Consider the following 23,143-nt stretch of genomic DNA (forward strand, 5'->3'; position numbering starts at 1 on the left):
GCGGCCGCAGTTTGTGCTGGGTCCACACCCCTTAAGAGATCCCCCAAGAATCAGAACTCTTGGGGGATGGGCCCCCAGACCCGGATTGGGAGTGGGGCGGGGGGAAGCTAGAGTTTCATTCAGTTTCACGCAATACTACGGTCAGGGGAGGGCTCCTGCACTGCACCGCAGGGAAGTGCCGCCAAGGCTTGATTTCCCCTCAGCAGAGTGCCCTCTCCTCGCTCACGTATCCCAGAGTCAGCGCTGACCTGACGCAGCTCAGGCACTGTGCACTCCCCTCGAGAAATCACCCAAGGAGCCGAACTCCGGAGGGATAGGCCCTCAGACCCCGAGTGAGAGTAGGGGTTCTCAGCTCTCAGCAGGGAGGCCAGAGTCTGATTCAGTCTTGGGCCCCGTATGCCCGGGGAGGGTTGCTGTACTGCACCGCAGGGAAGTGCCGCCAAGGCTTGATTTTCCCTCAGCAGAGTGCCCTCTCCTCGCTCACGTATCCCAGAGTCAGCGCTGACCTGACGCAGCTCAGGCACTGTGCACTCCCCTCGAGAAATCACCCAAGGAGCCGAACTCCGGAGGGATAGGCCCTCAGACCCCGAGTGAGAGTAGGGGCTCTCAGCTCTCAGCGGGGAGGCCAGAGTCTTATTCAGTCTTGTGCCCGGGGAGGGCTCCTGCACTGCACTGCAGGGAAGTGCCGCCAAGGCTTGATTTCCCCTCAGCGGAGTGCCCTCTCCTCGCTCACGTGTCCCAGAGTCAGCGCTGACCTGACGCAGCTCAGGCACTGTGCACTCCCCTCGAGAAATCACCCAAGGAGCCGAACTCCTGGGGGATAGGCCCTCAGACCCCGAGTGAGAGTAGGGGTTCTCAGCTCTCAGCGGGGAGGCCAGAGTCTGATTCAGTCTTGGGCCCCGTATGCCCGGGGAGGGTTGCTGTACTGCACCGCAGGGAAGTGCCGCCAAGGCTTGATTTTTCCCTCAGCAGAGTGCCCTCTCCTCGCTCACGTATCCCAGAGTCAGCGCTGACCTGACGCAGCTCAGGCACTGTGCACTCCCCTCGAGAAATCACCCAAGGAGCCGAACTCCTGGGGGATAGGCCCTCAGACCCCGAGTGAGAGTAGGGGCTCTCAGCTCTCAGCGGGGAGGCCAGAGTCTTATTCAGTCTTGTGCCCGGGGAGGGCTCCTGCACTGCACTGCAGGGAAGTGCCGCCAAGGCTTGATTTCCCCTCAGCGGAGTGCCCTCTCCTCGCTCACGTGTCCCAGAGTCAGCGCTGACCTGACGCAGCTCAGGCACTGTGCACTCCCCTCGAGAAATCACCCAAGGAGCCGAACTCCTGGGGGATAGGCCCTCAGACCCCGAGTGAGAGTAGGGGTTCTCAGCTCTCAGCGGGGAGGCCAGAGTCTGATTCAGTCTTGGGTCCCCTATGCCCGGGGAGGGTCGGTGCACTGCACCGCAGGGAAGTGCCGCGAGGCGTGACTCCCCCTCAGCCCGGTGCCCTCTCCTCACTCGGCGCGCCTCAGAGTCAATGCTGACCAGTCGCAACTCGGGGACTGTCCACTCCCCTTGAGAAATCACCCAAGGATCCGAAGTCCTGGGGGACAGGCCTCCAGACCTCAGTGGGCGGGAGGGGAGCGCCGGGGATTCAGGGTTGCCGGCAAAGGATTCCCAAAGTTTTATTCAGCCCTATGTCCGGCAGGAGAACGCCACGGCACCCCAGTAGGGGAGGTAGGTCCAGTTTTTAGAAGGTCTCTCCCGTGGAGTGTAGTGGGAGGGGCTTTAATTTCTGCCCGCTTGTTCAATTGTGGGGCTACAGAGCCGGTCTCATGGGGGAGGGGGACTCCCGTCCGCTTGGTGGTGGATTTTGTACCTTTTGTTTGCGTCCTTGTGATCACAACTTGCCTCAGCGGTGTTGATGTGCGTTCTTCAGCCTTCTCTCTTGGTGAGGCTCAAGTCCAGCAGGATACTTACTAAATTCCTGTCCCTTAACTCTCCTTCTGGACGGGAGCCTTTGTTGAAAGCTGGCTTCAGTCCGCCATCTTGTCTCCCCCTCCTCAACATTGTTAAACTGTCTATATTTCCCAAAGTAATCTACAGATTCAGTGCAATCCCCATTAAAATACCAACATCCTACTTTCAAGAACTGGAAAAAATAGTTCTTCATTTTGCATGGAACCAGAAAAAAGCCCAAATAGCCAAGGCAATTTTTAGTAAGAAAAATAACGCCTGAGGTATCACTCTACCAGATTTTAGACTATATTATATGGCCACAGTGATCAAAACAGCATGATATTAACACAAAAATAGAGACACAGACATTTGGAACTGAATAGAAAACCAAGAGATGAAACCAGTCTTTTATAACCATCTGATCTTTGATAAACTAAACAAAAGCATGCACTGGGGAAAAGAATCCCTATTCAATAAGTGGTGCTGGGAGAACTGGATGTAAAAGACAGAAACCAGACCTTCAGCTTTCACCACATACAAAAATTGACTCAAGATGGATAAAAGATTTAAATGTAAGACATAAAATAATAAAAAATACTAGAAGAAAGTGTGGAAAAAACTCTTGGGGATGTTGGCCTGGGAAAAGATTTTATGACAAAGACTTCAGCAGCAATCGCAACAACAAAAATTAACAAATGGGACTTAAACTGAAAAGCTTTCACACACCTAAGGAAACGACAATTAAAGCAAACAGACAACCTTCAGAATAGGAAAAGACAGTTGCACATTACGAATATGACAATGGCTTGATGATTACAATCTATAGAGAATTCAAAGTAATCAATAAAAAAAGAGCAAACTATCCCATCTATCACTGGGAAAGAAATATGAAAAGAACCTTCTGAGGAAGACAGATGAATGGCTGACAAACCTATGAAAAAATGCTCATCATCCCTAATTACCAGAGAAATGCAAATCAAAACCACCCTGAGATATCACCTAATCTCAGTAAAAATAGCTCACATCTCAAAGTTCCAGAGTTGCTGATGCTGGCACAGGTGTAGACAGAGAGAGACACATTTACACTGTTGGTGGGACTGTAAACTAATACACGCTCTATGGAAAGAGGTATGGAGAGTCCTCAAAGAACTCAAATTAGACTACCTATATAACCCCACAATTCCACTACTAGGCATCTACCCAGAAGAAAATCATTTTATCATAAAGACATCTGCACTAGATTGTTTATCACAGCTCAATTTATAATTGCCAAGATGTGGAAACATTTAAATGCCCATCAATTCAGGAATGGATTAACAAACTGTGGTATATGTATACCATGAAATACTTGGAATACTATTCAGCCATAAGAAAGATGGTGACTCTACATCTTTTGTATTAACCTGGTTGGAGGTGAAACATATTTTTCTCAGTAAAGTATCACAAGAACGGAAAAGCAAATGCAATGTACTCAAAACTAATATGAAGCTAGTAGACTATCTCATCCATGCCCATATAGGAGAAAAATTTATTTCAATACAAGTTTGGGGGAGGGAGAATGAGCAAGAGGGAAAAGGGAGAGTTGGGTAGCTCCCAGATAATGGGCACAGTGTCGGGGTATCTGGCATACCTTCTGGGTGTGGGAAACAACTACAAGAGAGACACTACTTAACAAATTCTAATATTGTAACCTGATTGTTTGTACCCTCACATTAGGCTGAAATTAAAAAAAAAAAAAAAAAACCCTGTGGGATACTTCAAAGGCAGTCCTACAAGACAAATTTATAGCATCAGATGCTCTCATTCAGAAAACAGAAAGAATGCAAGAGAAGGCCAGGCATGGTAGCTCACAACTTTAATCCCAGCACTCTGGGAGGCCAAGGGAGGTGGATCACTTGAGCTCGCAGGAGTTTGAGACCAGCCTGAGCAAGAGCAAGACCCTGTCTCTAATAAACAGCCAGGCCTTGTAGTAGGCACCTACAGCCCCAGCTACTAGGGAGGCTGAGGCAAGAGGATCACTTGAGCCTAGATGTTTGAAGTTACTGTGAGCTATGACGATGACACAGCACTCTACTGAGGGTGACAAACTAAGAGCTCTGTCTCCAAAAAAAAGAGTGCAAGTCAACAACCTAATGGACCATCTAATGCAACTGAAAAAGGAAGAACAATCCAACCCCAAACCCAGTAGAAGAAACAACCAAAATCTGAGCAAAATTAAATAAAATCAAGAACACAAGAATCTGGAAGATCTCATTCAGTAACAAAAAAAAAGGAAATAACAACAGATACCACAGAAATTCAAAAGACCCTCAACTATTACTAGAAAAAGCTCTATGCCCAGAAATTTGAAAACATAGAGGAAATGGACCAATATATGGAATCATAGCACCGTCCTAAATTCAACCAGAAAGAGTTCAAATTTTGAATAGACATGTATCAAGCACTGAAATCATATCAACAATACAAAAACTTCCCCAAAAAACAATTCTTTGAGATGAATGAAAATAAAAATACAATATACCAAAACTAACGCAATGTGGTGAATGCAGTTCTTTGAGGAAAGTTTATACCTATAAATACCAGTTTTTTACAAAGAGCTTAAATTATTAAGTTAATCTTCCACATTAAGTAACATAAATTAGAAAAGCAAATTATATCCCCTCAAAATAGAAGGTAAGAATTAATATAAATTAGAGTGGTAGTAAATGAAATCAAGAACTGAAAAACAATAGGGCCAGCGCAGTGGCTCCTGCCTGTAATCCTAGCTCCCTGAGAGGCTGAGGCAGGTGGATTGCCCCAAGCTCACAGGTTTGAGACTAGCCTGAGCAAGAGCAAAACCCCATCTCTAAAAATAGCTGGGCATCATGGTGGGTGCCTGTAGTCCCAGCTACTTGGGAGGCTGAAGTAAGAGAATTGCTTGAGCCCAAGAGTTGGAGGTTGCTGTTAGCTATGATGCCATAGTATTCTACTGTGGGTGACAAAGTGAAACTTTGTCTCCAAAAAAAAAAAAAAAAATGAAAGAAAGAAAAAAAGAGAAAGTCCATAAATACAAAAGTTGAATTCCTGAAAAGATCAACAAAACTGATAAATCATTACACAGACTGTGACTGACCAAGGAAAAAAAGAGAAAATCTAAATGATTAAATTTGGAATGAAAGAAGGATCATTACTACCAAGTATACAAAATAAAATTGAGATAATATAAATTACACACCAACGAATTATAAAATCTACATGAAACACACAAATTCCTAGAAACATCAAAACTAAGAAAACTGACTCAAAAGTAACATATATATACATATATTAATAGCCCTACAACTTAGACATTGAATTGGTAATCTAAAAAACTTCCCACAACTCTACCAAGGGCAACAAAGTGAGACTCTGTCTCTAAAAAAAATTCAAAAAACAACTTCCCACAAAAAGAAAAAAAGCCCCAAACCAGATGGCTTCACTAGTTAAGTCTACCAAGTGTTTAAGGAAGAGTTAACACCTACTCTTCACAAACTTCCAACAATGACAACAACAAAAATAGAGGAAGACCAATATAAAGACAACCCAAGGAAACTACAGACCAATGTGCCTTGTAGACACAAAACCCTCAACAAAACACTAACAAACTGAAGCCAGTAGCATATATATAAAAACGCTTTACAACACAAGCAAATGGGATTTTCAAAGACCATAAATGCAAAGTTGGTTCAATATACGACAAATCAACATAACATATACAATAGATGTAATACACCATACAAAGGAAGGAAAACAATTATCAGTTCAATAGACACAAAAAAGCATTTAGCAATAGCCAACACTCTTTCATGCCAAAAACACTAAAAAAAAAAAAAAAATAGGAATAGAAGGGAATTTCCTCAGCCTAATTAAGAGCATCTTTATGGGAGAAATCCACAACTAACATGCTTAATAGTGAGAAGCCCAAAGCTTTCCCACTAAGGCACAAGACAAGGATGCTTGCTTTTGCCACTTGTGTTAGGCCCCAGACCTGAGGTTCTAGCCAGCACAGTTAGGCAAAAAGAAGACATAAAAGGTATCTATTCTGAAAAGGAAGAAGCAAAATTACCTCTATTTATAGATGACAAAATCTTTTGTATAGAAATTCCTAAGGCATCTACAAGGACACACAAAAACTATTACAGCTAATAAGCAAGTTCAGCAAAGTTGTAGGACACGAGGTCAATATATAAAAATCAATTTTACTGCTATACACTGAAAATAAACTCAGAAGTTAAAGAAAACAACTATATTTGCAATAGCATCAAAAAAACCTTCAGAATTAATTTAATGAAAGAAATGCAAAACTTGCACCCTGAAAACTAGGAAATATTTCATTTTTAGAAATCAAATACATGGAAAGATTATCCCATATATTTGTGGATTAGAAAACTTAATATTGTTAAGATGGCAATATACCCCGAATTATTCTACTGGTTTAATGCAATCCCTACCAAAATGCCAGTGGCCTTTTTTTGTAGAAAATGACAAACTGATTAGGAAATTCCTTCTAAAAAACCTTCAGAATTAATTTAATGAAAGAAATGCAAAACTTGTACCCTGAAAACTAGGAAACATTTCATTTTTAAAAATCAAATACATGGAAAGATTATCTCATATTTGTGGATTAGAAAACTTAATATTGTTAAGATGGCAATATACCCCAAATTATTCTACTGGTTTAATGCAATCCCTACCAAAATGCCAGTGGCCTTTTTTTGTAGAAAATGACAAACTGATTAGAAAATTCACATGGAAACGCAAGGGAACAAAGAATCTTTAAACAATTTAAAAAAAAAAAAAGAACAAAATTGAAGGACCCATACTTCTTGATTTAATATTATTATTAATATAAAACTAAAGTGATCAAGACAGTATGGTATTGGCAAAGAATAGAAATATAGATCACTAAAATAGTATTGAGAGTCCATAAATAAACCCATACATGTATGTCAATGGATTTTTGACAAAGATACCAAGAACATTCAATGGGGAAAGAACAGTCCCTTCAACAAACGATGCTGAGACAACAACTGGATAGTCACATGCAAAAGAATGTATGTGGACCCCTATCTCAAATCATACTAAAAAAAAATAAACTCAAGGCCAGGCATGGTGGCTCATACCTGTAATCCTAGCACCCTGGGAGGCTGACACAGGTGGATTGCTTAAGCTCAGGAGTTTGAGATCACACTAAACAAAAGCAAGATTCCATCTCTACTAAAAATAGAAAAACTAGCCAGCCATTGTGACAGGTGTCTGTAGTCCCAGCTACCTGGGAGGCTGAGGCAGAAGGATCACTTGAGCCCAAGAGTGTGAGGTTGCTGTGAGCTATGAGGCCACAGCACTCTACCCAAGGCAACAGACTAAGACTCTATCTCAAAATAAAATAAAATAAAATAAAATAAAATAAAAGTATTTAAAAAACAATAGAATTCAGCAGTGTAGCTACACCAGTCTCTGTATCCATCATTCTATTATTGATAAATCATCCGAACCTCCATTCCAAAATAAAAATAACTTGATTACTTTTCTGATTACAAACATAATATGTGTTTATAAGAAATAATCATTTAGAAAAGATAAAGTAATATAAATAATGAAGTTTAAAAATCACTGAAAATTTCACTACTCCAAAATAACTAACCCAATGTTTACACACATACACACAATGTTTTTCAAAATTAATGTTCTAAATTCTGTTTGTTTATTTTGATAAAATATATATGTCTTTCTACCCCTATCTTCAATGTAGATGTAATTTTTATGCCTTCACTTACCATCTTATAGCTGATCTCAGATAGTTTCAGGTAAGGAATGAGGTGGTGGGTTTATCCCACCCAACTCCTGGTAAAACTGTTTTCCCCACAGGATTTACTGATTCAGGAGGTGCCAATGGAAGGACATAGGGACATGCCGCAACATGTTGTAACTTGTAACAGCAGCAACTGAAGGTCACTGAGGCCTCCCACCTCCCCCACCTTTCTCCTGGGCCTGGAGAATGAGGAGGGCCTTGAGGAGCAAGTTGTGAGTGCAGTGAAGGAGCCACTGGGTCTGTGCAGAATCAGAGGGCTATGGTTAAGGACCCTCAAGGCAGCGGTCCCCACCCACCCATCTGGAGAACCTGGGCCCAGGCAGGACCAGCATGGCTCAGAGGCAGTATGAGGATTGCTCATTCCCACATGTTCCCGTGCCAGGACAGACACTACCGCCTGCCTCCTGTCACACCAGGCCCCTCCGCCTACCTCGCCCTACTCCTGACAACAGGAGCTGCCACTCCAATGGCTGATCAAGGCCCAAGCCCCCAAGTCATTGTTTAAGATCAAACAACCTCCTGGTGAAAGTGCTGTCCTCAATCCTCTAACCTAACCGCTCCAGCCAGGTCAACGACTTTCTCTAAATTCCTGTCATATCCCCTTCAGCAATGCTGGTAAACTGAGTCAGGCTCACACCAAAGGGCTGACCATAGCAAAGAGACAGCCAATGGAGAGAAGAAAGAAGAAAAGGCCTCCCACCCTCACAGGAGGGGCTACACTACACAGTGCTGTCCACGAGCTTTCCGGACCTGCTTCTCTGCGAGGCTCCCCCAAACTGCAGGGAGGAAGGGCGCTTAGCAGGATAGGGTGGGGAGTTCCTGGGCCTCTCAGCACCCAATCCTTATCCTCTTCAAGAAAAAACAGACACAGCTACTGATGCCCTGCATGGTGCCTTTGTCTCCTTTTCATCCTCACAGACCCCGGGAACTCTGGCCTGTGACCTCCACAGAAGAGGAAGCAGGCGTTAGGATCAGGAAGGCCAGACTTACCTCTGAGCCCTCTCACAGGGCCTCCACAAGGATCTTCCCTCTCCTGCCTCCACACTTTGCCCCTCTACCTCTTGGGAGCATCAGATGAACACAGGAACTTGCTCCAGGATTTGCCTCTAAAAACCCAGTCCTGATCTCAAGCTCCCCACTAGCTCTCACCTCATCCCCTTCTCCCCTTCACAGCAAAATCATACAAAGATTCATCCCTGCTGTTGTGTTCTCACCTCCCCTTCTCTTCTGAAACACATTGCTCTTGCCAAGACCAGCAGGCACTTGCACCGTGTACATCCAACCACATCCCAGGCCCCATAGACCCAACTGTTCAGCCATGGCCACTGCAGCACAGAGGCTCTCACAGGCCTGAGAACCCCCCAGTGCAGCCTTCCTACCCCTCCTGCACCTGACTTCAGTCTCTGTCCTCTTTCATTCCTCTTACAAAGTCCAGGCTGCCTGAAAGAGCTGCCAATCTTTAAAAGTACCTTCCCTGTTCCCAGGGCAGCCCTGACTGCCAAGAGGGCCACCAAGCCTTAGAAGCAATGCCCCCTCCCTGTTCCCACTTCCACAACTAGGGGCACTGGGCCACCTCCTCCTCTAAGTCTATTAGTAACTGTAACCATCACCTTCCTGCTAACGCCCCACAAAACATTCACCCTCCTTCTCTAAGTCAGAATGTTCTAGAGCCTTCGTGTGCCTAGACTTCCAGAATAAAGGTTTTATTAATGGTGTTTTGGCTGATTTTCTTTCACATGGACTCCCTGCCTGCTTTTTTTCTGGCTTAGGGTTGGCAAACCAAGCAAATAAAATGGGACATATTAATGCTAAAAAAGTGCTTCACTGCTTGTCAAAAGTCACTTTTACCTGGCATCCTTACCTCACTTGGGGCATGCACATGCCACAAGCCTCTCCTCCTGCCTCACTGGCACCTTCCCACTGGCCTCTTTTCTTGGTGCTGCCTCTGTCCTATCCTGGGACACTGGCACTCCATACTCTGTCCTCACCTCTCATCTACAGCCTGTGTCTCAATCTCATCCAACCCCAAGGCCTTAAATGACAAAGACATTCTTCCACTTCCCAAATTTATGTATCTCCAACTCAGACCTCACCTGAGATCTAGACATGGAGAGCAAATTCCCACTCAGGTGTCTAAGAGGCACCTTGACTATCACAAGTCCAGCACAGAACTCTTAGTCTTCACAGTAATGTCTCTCCCTGCCTCTTCCTTGTCATGAAAGGCACCAACCATCAGATAATGTCTGAGAAAGGGCTTGGGGTAGAAGATAAAATCCTTTGCATTTTATATACACCTATATTGTTCAAAACTTTTCCCCAGCGAATTTACACTATTTTTTTTATTTTTTAAAGTGATTAACATTTATGAAAGCAGAGAGGACCAACAACTGCCTGCTAGGAATCCCAGAGTCACCATTCGTGACCTACTGCTACCCACACCTGCTAGGAATCGCGGAGTCACCATTCATGACCTACTGCTACCCACACCTGCTAGGAATCGCGGAGTCACCTTTCGTGACCTACTGCTACCCACGCCTGCTAGGAATCGGGGAGTCACCTTTCGTGACCTACTGCTACCCACGTCTGCTAGGAATAGCGGAGTCACCTTTCATGACCTACTGCTACCCAGGCCTCCTAGGAATCAGGGAGTCACCTTTCGTGACCTACTGCTACCCATGCCTGCTAGGAATCGCGGAGTCACCTTTCATTCAACAAGTCAAGTCTTATTGCTTCCTTTCATGCTGGGAATTTTCTAGGCCCCAAGAACATAGTGAAAAGCAAGATAGATGAAGGTCTCACTCCCAGGAACCTTTATGTTCTAAAGGCAGAAATAGAAATAAATAAACAAATATAGAAAAAAGATAAATGTCAAGTATAAAAATTAAACACTGAACTGACAGGGACCATTTGGGGAAGATGGAGGGGAAAGGAAGGCCCTTGAAAAGAGGGTGACAAGTCCACTGAACCCTACTAGACTGAAATTGTGCCAACTGTACAACAGTCTGGGGGCAGGACCCTACAAGCAGAGGGCAGTGTGGGTAAAAGCCCCGGGGGAAAATAAGCAAAAGCAAAAACCAGAGAGGAAAAAAATGATTAATTCAACTACATCAACGTTTAAATACTCTATGGGACAAAACTTCTAAACAAAATTTAAAAGTAAAAGCCTAGTAGAAAATATATAGAACCATTAGAAGAGACAAAGGATTCAGGTTAGCAACGAGCTGCTGACCTCAAGAGAACCACCCAACTGAGCACCCCCAGAAGGTGGTTTTTTTTTTTAAGGTTGTATCAAAGTACCCTACTATACACCTATATTGCTCTGTCTCCCTCTTTCTGTGCCTCTTTCTGTCAATATTCCTTTTACCCACCCCTCTCCTTTCTCTATTTTTCTTTTTTTTTTCTTATCACTCGGTCCTCCTTTCTTTCATCCCTTTTTTGCTCTTCAACCTTCTCAGCCTTCTGGTCCTGTAACCCTTAGTCCACAGGCACAAGAACTTAAAGAGCAAGAGGAAGTGAAAGGAAAATTAGGGCAAGGAAACAGATAAAAGAAATCACTCATGAGGAAGAATCAGCAGAAAACTCCAGGCAACATGAAGAACTAGTCCAGAACAACCCCGCCAAGGGACCATGAGGTAGCTACTGAAGAGGATTCCACCTATAAAGAAATGTTAGGAATGACAGAAAGGGAATTTAGAATACACATGTTGAAAACAATGAAAGAAATGATGGAAACAATGAAGGAAACTGCTAATAAAGTGGAAAATAACCAAAAGGAAATTCAAAAACAGAATCAAATAAGAGATGAACGATATGAAGAATATAAAAAGGATATAGCAGAGCTGAAGGAACTGAAACAGTCAATTAGGGAACTTAAAGATGCAATCGAAAGTATCAGCAACAGGTTAGACCATGCAGAAGAAAGAATTTCAGAGGTAGAAGACAAAGTTTTTGAGATAACTCAGATAGTAAAAGAGGCAGAAAAGAAGAGAGAGAAAGCAGAACATTCACTGTCAGAATTATGGGACTTTATGAAGTGCTCCAACATACGAGTTATAGGAATTCCAGAAGGGGAAGAAGAATGCCCCAGAGGAATGGAAGCCATACTAGAGAATATTATAAAAGAAAATTTCCCAAATATCACCAAAGATTCTGACACACTGCTTTCAGAGGGCTATCGGACCCCAGGTCGCCTCAACTCTAACTGAGCTTCTCCAAGACACATTGTGATGAACCTGTCCAAAGTCAAGACAAAAGAAAAGATTCTCCAAGCTGCCAGGAGTAAGTGCCAGTTGACCTACAGGGGCAAATCCATCAGAGTGAAAGCAGACTTCTCTAATGAAATTTTCCAAGCAAGAAGACAATGGTCATCTACCTTTAATCTACTTAAACAGAACAATTTCCAGCCCAGAATTCTGTACCCTGCTAAGCTAAGCTTCAAAATTGACGGAGAAATTATGAAATCATTTACAGATATACAAACATTGAGGAAATTCGCCACAACAAGACCAGCTCTACAGGAAATACTTCAACCTGTTCTGTACACTGACCACCACAATGGATCAGCAGCAAAGTAAGAACTCAGAAATTAAAGGACAGAACCTAACCTCCACACTGATGCAAAAGATAAAACTAAGCAATGGACTCTCACAAAATAAGACGAATAGAATACTACCACACTTATCAATTATCTCAATAAATGTTTTTTTTTTTTTTTTTTGTAGAGACAGAGTCTCACTTTATTGCCCTCGGTAGAGTGCCGTGGCAATCACACAGCTCACAGCAACCTCCAACTCCTGGGCTTCAGCGATTCTCTTGCCTCAGCCTCCCGAGTAGCTGGGACTACAGGCGCCCACCACAACGCCCAGCTATTTTTTGGTTGCAGTTCAGCCAGGGCTGGGTTTGAACCCGCCACCCTCGGTATATGGGGCTGGTGCCTTACCGACTGAGCCACAGGCGCCGCCCTATCTCAATAAATGTTAATGGCTTGAAATTCCCCACTGAAGAGACATAGATTGGTTGACTGGATTAAAAAACGCAAGCCATCCATTTGCTGTCTGCAAGAAACACACCTGGCTTCAAAGGACAAATTAAAGCTCCGAGTCAAGGGTTGGAAGACAATTTTTCAGGCAAATGGAATTCAGAAGAAAAGAGGAGTTGCAATCTTATTTTCAGATACATGTGGATTTAAAGCAACTAAAGTCAAAAAAGACAAAGATGGTCACTTTATATTGGTCAAGGGAAAAATACAACAAGAAGACATTTCAATTCTAAATATCTATGCACCCAATTTAAATGCTCCCAGATTCTTGAAACAGACCTTACTCACTCTGAGCAATATGATAGCTAATAATACCATAATAACAGGGGACCTTAACACTCCTCTTACAGAGCTGGACCAGATCCTCTAAACAGAAATTAAACAAGGATATAAGAGATTTAAATGAGACCCTAGAACAACTGAGCTTGATAGACGCATATAGAACACTCCATCCCAAAGATAAAGAATATACATTCTTCTCATCACCTCATGGAACATTCTCCAAAATTGATCATATCCTGGGACACAAAACAAATATCAACAGAATCAAAAGAATTGAAATTTTACCTTGCATCTTCTCAGACCATAAGGCACTAAAGGTGGAACTCTAAGAAAAATGCTCGACCCCACCCAAAGGCATGGAAATTAAACAATCTTCTGTTGAATAACAGATGGGTGCAGGAAATCATTAACTTCCTTGAGCATAACAACAATGAAGACACAAGCTACCAAAACCTGTGGGATACTGCAAAAGCAGTTTTGAGAGGAAAATTCATCGCTTTAGATGCCTACATTCGAAAAACAGAAAGAGAGCACATCAACAATCTCACAAGAGATCTTATGGAATTGGAAAAGAAGAACAATCTAAGCCTAAACTCAGTAGAAGAAAAGAAATATCCAAAATCAAATCAGAGATCAATGAAATTGAAAACAAAAGAATCATTCAGAAAATTAATGAAACAAGGAGTTGGTTTTTTGAAAAAATAAATAAAATAGATAAACCATTGGCCAGACTAATGAGGAATAGAAAAGTAAAATCTCTAGTAACCTCAATCAGAAATCATAAAGGGGAAATAACAACTGATCCCACAGAGATACAAGAGATCATCTCTGAATACTACCAGAAACTCTATGCCCAGAAATTTGACAATGTGAAAGAAATGGATCAATATTTGGAATCACACCCTCTCCCTAGACTCAGCCAGGAAGAAATAGAGCTCCTGAACAGACCAATTTCAAGCACTGAGATCAAAGAAACAATAAAAAAGCTTCCAACCAAAAAATGCCCTGGTCCAGATGGCTTCACTCCAGAATTCTATCAAACCTTCAAGGAAGAGCTTATTCCTGTACTGCAGAAATTATTCCAAAAAATTGAGGAAGAAGGAATCTTCCCCAACACATTCTATGAAGCAAACATCACCCTGATACCAAAACCAGGAAAAGACCCAAACAAAAAGGAGAATTTCAGACCAATCTCACTCATGAATATAGATGCAAAAACTCTCAACAAAATCCTAGCCAATAGATTACAGCTTATCATCAAAAAAGTCATTCATCATGATCAAGTAGGCTTCATCCCAGAGATGCAAGGCTGGTTTAACATACGCAAGTCCATAAACGTTATCCACCATATTAACAGAGGCAAAAATAAAGATCACATGATCCTCTCAATAGATGCAGAAAAAGCATTTGATAAAATACAGCATCCTTTTCTAATTAGAACACTGAAGAGTATAGGCATAGGTGGCACATTTCTAAAACTGATTGAAGCTATCAATGACAAACCCACAGCCAATATTTTACTGAATGGAGTAAAACTCAAAGCTTTTCCTCTTAGAACTGGAACCAGACAAGGTTGTCCTCTGTCACCTTTACTATTCAATGTAGTGCTGGAAGTTCTAGCCAATACAATTAGGCAAGACAAGGAAATAAAGGGAATCCAAATGGGAGCAGAGGAGGTCAAACTCTCTCTCTTTGCTGACGACATGATCTTATACTTAGAGAACCCCAAAGACTCAACCACAAGACTCCTAGAAGTCATCAAAAAATACAGTAAGGTTTCAGGATATAAAATCAATGTCCACAAGTCAGTAGCCTTTGTGTACACCAATAACAGTCAAGATGAGAAGCTAATTAAGGACACAACTCCCTTCACCATAGTCTCAAAGAAAATGAAATACCTAGGAATATACCTAACGAAGGAGGTGAAGGACCTCTATAAAGAAAACTATGAAATCCTCAGGAAGGAAATAGCAGAGGATATTAACAAATGGAAGAACATACCATGCTCATGGATGGGAAGAATCAACATTGTTAAAATGTCTATACTTCCCAAAGCAATCTACCTATTCAATGCCATTCCTATCAAAATACCAACATCGTACTTTCAAGATTCGGAAAAAATGATTCTGCGTTTTGTATGGAACCGGAAAAAACCCCGTATAGCTAAGGCAGTTCTCTGTAACAAAAATAAAGCTGGGGGCATCAGCATACCAGATTTTAGTCTGTAATACAAAGCCATAGTGCTCAAGACAGCATGGTACTGGCACAAAAACAGAGACATAGACACTTGGAATCGAATTGAAAACCAAGAAATGAAACTAGCATTTTACAACAACCTAATCTTTGATAAACCAAACAAGAACATACCTTGGGGGAAAGACTCCCTATTCAATAAATGGTGTTGGGAGAACTGGATGTCTACATGTAAAAGACTGAAACTGGACCCACACCTTTCCCCACTCACAAAAATTGATTCAAGATGGATAACGGACTTAAATTTAAGGCATGAAACAATAAAAACCCTCAAAGAAAGCATAGGAAAAACACTGGAAGATATTGGCCTGGGGAAAGACTTCATGAAGAAGACTGCCATGGCAATTGTAACAACAACAAAAATAAACAAATGGGACTTCATTAAACTGAAAAGCTTCTGTACAGCTAAGGAGACAATAACCAAAGCAAAGAGACAACCTACACAATGGGAAAGGATATTTGCATATTTTCAATCAGACAAAAGCTTGATAACTAGGATCTATAGAGAACTCAAATTAATCCACATGAAAAAAGCCAACAATCCCATATATCAATGGGCAAGAGACATGAATAGAACTTTCTCTAAAGATGACAGACGAATGGCTAACAAACACATGAAAAAATGTTCATCATCTCTATATATTAGAGAAATGCAAATCAAAACAACCCTGAGATATCATCTAACCCCAGTGAGAATGGCCCACATCACAAAATATCAAAACTGCAGATGCTGGCGTGGATGTGGAAAGAAGGGAACACTTTTACACTGCTGGTGGGACTGCAAACTAGTACAACCTTTCTGGAAGGAAGTATGGAGAAACCTCAAAGCACTCAAGCTAGACCTCCCATTTGATCCTGCAATCCCATTACTGGGCATCCACCCAGAAGGAAAAAAATCCTTTTATCATAAGGACACTTGTACTAGACTGTTTATTGCAGCTCAGTTTACAATCGCCAAAATGTGGAAACAGCCTAAATGCCCACCAACCCAGGAATGGATTAACAAGCTGTGGTATATGTACACCATGGAATACTATTCAGCCATTAAAAAAAATGGAGACTTTACATCCTTCATATTAACCTGGATGGATGTGGAAGACATTATTCTTAGTAAAGCATCACAAGAATGGAGAAGCATGAATCCTATGTACTCAATTTTGATATGAGGACAATTAATGACAATTATGGTTATGGGGGGGAAACAGAAAGAGGGAAGGAGGGAGGGGGGTGGGGCCTTGGTGTGTGTCACACTTTATGGGGGCAAGACACGATTGCAAGAGGGACTTTACCTAACAATTGCAATCAGTGTAACCTGGCTTATTGTACCCTCAATGAATCTCCAACAATAAAAAAAAAAAAAGAAGAGACAAAGGATGAGCTTGCAAAAACATGTACACCCACAGAAAAAACAACGGAGAAATTGGCGAAGGTTGGGAGTTCAGTAAGAGAAATACTAAGACAGCCTAGACGGCTACTTAAGGAAGGATGAGGGAAATAAAAATTAAAACCAATGGAAAGATGAGTCCATGCTCAGGAATTAGAAGAATTAATATAGCAGAATCTTTGTAAGTCAGCACTTACAGGGACTGCAATAAACTGGTCAACATACGGAGGTAGTCAACATAAGGAACAAGGCCTACTGTACATGGGGTGAATGTCTGGTCTATGAAAATTAGGTCAACTTAAAGGGGTGGTCAGTATAGGGATGTGGTGAACTATAGAGGGTCTACTGCATTGTTAAAATGACAATTCTATCCATTGCAATTTATAGATTTGAAATACCATGACATCTTTCAAAAAAATACAACAAATAATCTTAAAATTGATATTTAACTACAAGACCCCAAATAGCCAAAGCAATCCTAAGCAAAAAACAAAGCTGAAGACATCACATTACTAGACTGCAAATATACTACAAAGCTATAGTAATCAAATTAGCATAGGATTGGCATAAAAAACACACAGCAACTGAACAGAACAGAGAATCCATATGTAAATCACATTTATAGCCAACTCATTTTTGACAAAGTCACCAAGAACATACGATGGGGAAAGGAAAGTCTCTTTAATAAATGGTGCTGTGAAACCTGGATAACCATAGACAGAAGAATGAAACTAGACTCCTATCTTACCATATACAAAAATCAAATCAAAATGGATTAAAAACGACTTGAAACTATGAATGTTTTACAAGAAAACATTGGGGAAATACACTAGGACATTGGACAAAAATGTTTTGGTAGGGCCTCAAAAACACAAGCAACTGAAGCAAAAATAGACAAATGGAATTATTCAAAGATATAAAGCTTCTCCACAGCACAGAAAACAATCAACAAAGTGAAGGTACAACCCACAGAATGGGAGAAAATATTTGCAAACTATCCATCTGACAAGGTATTAATAACCAGAATATCTAAGGAGCTCAAACAACTAAATAGCAAAAAGTCAAATCCAATTTTTAAAAATGAGCAAAACATCTGAACAGACATTTCTCAAAAAAAGACACACAAATGGTCAACAGGTTTTTGAAAACATGCTCAACATAACCAGTCACCCAGAAACGCAAATTAAACCACAATGAGATATTACCTCATTTAGTTAAAATGGCTCTTATCCAAAAAACAGGCAACAGCAAATGCTGGCAAGGATGGGGAGAAAAGGGAACCCTCATATCTAGCATCTATTGGAGCCACTATAGTAACTGTACAGAGTTTCTTAAAAAAACAAAAAATAGAACTATCACGTGATCCAGCAATGCCACTGCTGAGTACAGATACAAAAGAAAAAAATTAGTATATTAAAAAAAATCTGTACTTCCATGTTTATTACAGCACTATGCACAATAGTCAAGATAAAGAATCAATCTAAGTGCCCAAGAACAGATAAATGTATTGTAAAAATGTGGCACATGTACACAATGGAATACTCTCCAGCCATAAAAGAGTAAAGTTCTGTCATTTGCAGCAACATGGTTAGAACTGGAGGTCATTATGTTACGTGAAATAAGCCAAGCACAGAAAGTTAAATATTTCATGTTCTCACTCATTTAGAAGCCCAAAAAAAGTGGATTTCATGGAGATCAAGAGTAGACTGCTGGTTACCAGGCCAGAAAGGGGAGGGAAGGGAGAATGCAGAGAGGATGATGAATGGACACAAACACACAGTTTGACAGAAGAAATAAGACCTAGTGTTTCGTAGATCAGTAGAGTGACTACAGTTTACAGTAATCTACTGTATATTCCAAAGCAGCTAGGAGAGAATTCGTAGGTTCCTAATATAAAAACAAATATTTAAGATGATGATATCCCACCTACACTGACTTGATCTTTAAAGATTATATAGTTGTATTAAATTATCATATATACCCTGAAAATATGTACATTATGTATCAATAAAAAAATTAATAAAACAAGTACATACTATAAAACCAACTGAGGTGCCTCATGTCACCACCAGATGGTGCCAAACAGAGGTGGAGTGAAGGGCCCAGAACACTGCCCACAGGGATCCACCTCTGTCTAAAGCAGCTTGGCAGTTACCATAATTCAGGGCCTTATGTCCTCACCACATGAGGCGCCAGTGGTCCTGGCAGTTATTCACACACACGCCCCAGAAGGCTCACCCAAGAACGTGCAGGACCACTATGCTTGGACAGTGACCACAACATGAGAACAGCCCTGCTGAATGCTGCCCTACTCCAGGAGGCCCGCTGGGAAAGCACATGCAGCTGTCCCAGGAAAAAGGCAGAGCTAGGGGGGTATAACCTGGAGGCAGCTCCAGGAGAGCCTGGCAAGTGAGGAGAGCACACTGAGGGGCTGTCCAGGGGTCCGCCTTCACTATGCATGCATGCGGTACCCAGAGACAGGTCTGGCTCCCCACAGAAAGCAAGGGGAGTCACTGGGGTCAGAGTGCCACCCATGGTTAAAAGCAAAACGTCATTCCCACCTGTTCTGCACCCCTTACAGGGTGGGGGAACAGCATGGTCACCCAGCATGGACCTCACATCCCCATGGATGGTGCTCAAAGGCTCCTCAGCTTCACTGGGAATGGAGTGTTTTGTAAGGACTGTGTGCTCAAATGTCACCCGTGTCATTAAAAACTAGTACAGATGAACAAACAGGTCCTCAAAGACAGGCTGAAGGAGGCTCCCAACGGGAGAGTGACCCGTGAGCATAGGACACCTCTTGTCCTTCTTCCCAAGAGGGGGATGGGGCTGTAGATGGAGGAGGCATGGACTCCAGAGTACAGGGTCCCACCTGGATGTGGCTTCCCTCAGGGGACATTAGGCAAGGTCTGCAGGAGTTTGGGGTTGTCACACCCACAAGGATGGGGTATCCCAGGACTGCCTGCCCCCCACAACAAAGAGCCACCCAGCCCAAACTTCAGCAATGTGGAAGCCAAGACACCCTCCTGTAGGCACAGTGACCAGAGATCCTCCTGTGTTTGAGAAGCTTTGAGAGGGGCAGGGAGGGCAGGCCATGGTCCACCTGGGCCACCAGTCAAACTGACACCTGAGTCTGCAAGGTCGCTCATCCTCCCAGCTACCCCATCCAGGGGGGCTCTATCCCTATCAGACTAAGAGAAAACTGACACTCTGTCATCCAGGCACATCTGTTCACCCTGGGAGGCTGGCCTTGAACTTAGGCCTCTGGACACCTGTTTGGCAATCCAGTGTGAACATAGTTGGGGCCTGGTTCCAGCACCTCACACTGACCAGTGCTCCCCAAAGGCAAGGAGGAAGGCTGCTCTTCACCATGCACCTAGTGGGCCAAGATTCTGGAACAACAGCCTGGGCCTGGCAGTGCAGCTGCAGGGTCTGTGGGCTCCACCTCTCAGTTGCACAGGTGACCATTCAGTGGCAAGGCTCTGAAATCTGACCCCAAGATTGGAATACCAGCACCTCCCCTTCCTAGATGTGTCAAATGAGGATATTATCTACTGCATAGCGTTGTGTAGATTAAATGGAGTAATACATTCTCACCACAGGGTACCTTGCCCGTTCTACCACCTGTCACCCCACCCAAACCTCTAAGCAGGGGTCCTCAAACTTTTTTCTTTTTTTTTGTAGAGACAGAGTCTCACTGTACCGCCCTTGGGTAGAGTGCCGTGGCATCACACGGCTCACAGCAACCTCTAACTCTTGGGCTAACGCAATGCTCCTGCCTCAGCCTCCCGAGCAGCTGGGACTACAGGCGCCCGCCACAGTGCCCGGCTATTTTTTTTGTTGCAGTTTGGCCGGGGCTGGGTTTGAACCCGCCACCCTCGGCATATGGGGCCGGTGCCCTACTCACTGAGCCACAGGCGCCGCCCAAGGGGTCCTCAAACTTTTTAAACAGGGGGCCAGTTCACTGTCCCTCAGACTGTTGGAGGGCCGGAATACAGTTTAAAAAAAAAAGCTATGAACAAATTCCTATGCACATTGCACATATCTCATTTTGAATTAAAAAACAAAACGGGAACAAATACAATATTTAAAATGAAGAACAACTAAAGTTAAATCAACAAACTTACCAGTATTTCAATGGGAACTATGGGCCTGCTTTTGGCTAATGAGATGGTCAATGTCTGGTTACATATTTGTCACTGCTACTGGTAACAAGTGATGCAGGTGTGCATCAGCTAGTCAAGAGACAGAGAGGAGGGGAGTGGGAGAGTGCAGCACACATTCCACACGTGCGCACTGTAGCAGGACAGACAAAAAAACCCGAGGGCCGGATCAAGGTCCTCGGAGGGCCGCATGTGGCCCGCGGCCATAGTTTGAGGACCCCTGCTCTAATGTTTTAGATCAGTGATTTTTAAACTATGAAAGAATCCAAACCACCAGGAATATCTGCTAAAGACTAGCAGGGCTGGCCCCACCTGCAGAGTAGTTTCAGAGGTGTGGGGTGGGGCTAGAGAATTTGCATTTCTAGGTGATCTCAAGGGTCTAAAAAAGTTGGGATCTTAGAGACCAACCCAAAGGCTCTCCTGGACGGAGAGACGAGTAGGGCTTCCAGAAAAGCTCCCTGCTTGGCACTCCCAGTAGGTTTTTTCCACCAGTAAGTTTTTACTGAGTCCACCCGCGACCATCCGCTGAACCAGAGGTAGGGATTAGCAGGGACTTCGAACTAAGGCAGCAAAGCTCCTGGGGGTGACGGAGGGCCACGGGAGGTCCTAGATGTCCAGACACCTGAGATGCCGGGGAGCGCGCCTCCGAGCTACCTAAGAATAAGGACAGGCTGGCTCCCGTGTCCTCTTCCCCTGCCCCTCATTCTCCTTGGTTCCTTCCTCTTGTCTTACCTAGGCGTCCCCCAATCCCGCCCCGGAACCCCAAGTGTACCTCCCTCAACTCAGGTCGCCCCAGATTCCCCTCATCTTCTGCGCACCTGCTGCCCCGGCCCCTTCGGGGAGTGCCTCCCGCACTTCAAGTGCCTCCCAGCCGGCACCCTCTCCCTCCTGGGACCCTGTATCCCTCCCCCGCGGTTTACTCACCTTGCGCGCGCTGCGCGCCCTCGGCGGCGTGCCCAGGTCTCCGCTCCCCTCCGCTCCCAGCTGACCCGACCTTCCGACCCGGTCCCTGCCCCGCGAAGGTTGTAGCGAGAAAAGACCAAGCTCCGGGGACCGCGCAGCTCCGCAAGGAAGCAGTAAGCGAGATCCCCACCCGCCCGGGCCCCGCCAGGCCTGCCCCTCTGCGTCACAGAAGGCGGAGGGACTGGGCGGGGCAGGTACGGAGGCGGGAGAAGGGGCGGGGACAGCTGGGGGCGGCAGCGGGCGGAGACCCTGGGCATCCGGGTGTCTGGGCTGAGATTGGAATACCAGCACCTCCCCCAGCGGGGGCCGGGCGAGAGAGGGCGCAGGTTGAGTAGAGGGCCTCCGACACCGCCGGCCCGTGGCTCACAGTCAACCCGCTGCCACCCGAGCTTCGGGGTCACTTTGTGCGCCCTAGTGATACAGGACAGGTGGCGCCCAGCCAGCTCAGCCGAGCTGAGCTGGAGGACCCGCCGCCTCTGCCTGGGCGGTGTTGGTGCGGCGGCAGCCAGCAGAGGAAACAGCGAGCTGAAGGGTAGGCAAAGGCGGGGTGGCTCCGGGGCCTCCCACTCCCACCAGAGGCTCTAATAGCCAGAGGGCTGGACAACTGCTGGGGAGACACTGGCGCCTTGGTGTCTCCTTCCCTTTGCACTTATGACTGAACAGGCAACCCCCATTGCCGATGCCTAGGTCAATTTCCTGTAAGTTTCCTAGGCCTCAATTCCTTGAAAGTGTCCATTAATACATCGTTCACCCCGCCCCAGTAGAAAGGACTGTGTCCATTCATTAATACACCATTCCCCTTGCCCTAGCGGAAGGGACTGTGTCCATTCATTAATACATCATTCACCTTGCCCCAGCGGAAGGGACTGTATCCATTCAATTCCTGGCCTCATATACAAGGAACCCATGCGACTATATATACCCCTAGACAAAGAGCCCAGTGAGAGAGATAGAGAGCTTTTTTCCCCCCAGTTGGGTTTTCTCTCCCTGCCGGGAGCTTTGGTGTTTTTGTATTCTTTTCTGTAAATAAACCCTATCTTACCACTGATCTGTGGTCTGCAGATTTATTCTTTGAATCACCAAGACCAAGAACCCACTGAAGATGAAATTCTGGCATCACTAGGGCCAAGCGTCCTCCAGGTCCTGCCGGAGAAGCGTCCCGGGGCAAAGGGGTCCTGCTGCTCTAAAGCCCCGCAGCCCCTAGGTCAGTGATGCGCCAGTGGGTTGGCGTTGCTAAACTTTCTATAGTAATGGTCGGGGGACAAAGTAGAGAGAGCAGGCAAACCATTTCCCCA

The 23,143-nt window shown here is 44.1% G+C and overlaps 1 protein-coding gene across 2 annotated transcripts in view; it reads right to left on the reverse strand.

Annotated features, from left to right (window-relative positions):
• The window catches only part of SLC41A3 (solute carrier family 41 member 3), a 132,899-nt gene extending 110,352 nt beyond the window's left edge, over positions 1-22,547 (reverse strand). Inside the window, exon 1 of one of the 2 annotated variants that reach the window (XM_053599771.1) lies at positions 21,810-22,547. The gene's annotated coding sequence lies outside the window, so the exon portion shown is untranslated. The remainder of the gene's footprint in view (positions 1-21,809) is intronic. The other variant, XM_053599770.1, reaches the window with a different exon arrangement.
• Positions 22,548-23,143: the final 596 nt, after the last annotated feature.

Source organism: Nycticebus coucang, chromosome 8 (assembly GCF_027406575.1).
Source record: "Nycticebus coucang isolate mNycCou1 chromosome 8, mNycCou1.pri, whole genome shotgun sequence".
Taxonomy (NCBI): Eukaryota; Metazoa; Chordata; class Mammalia; order Primates; family Lorisidae; genus Nycticebus; species Nycticebus coucang.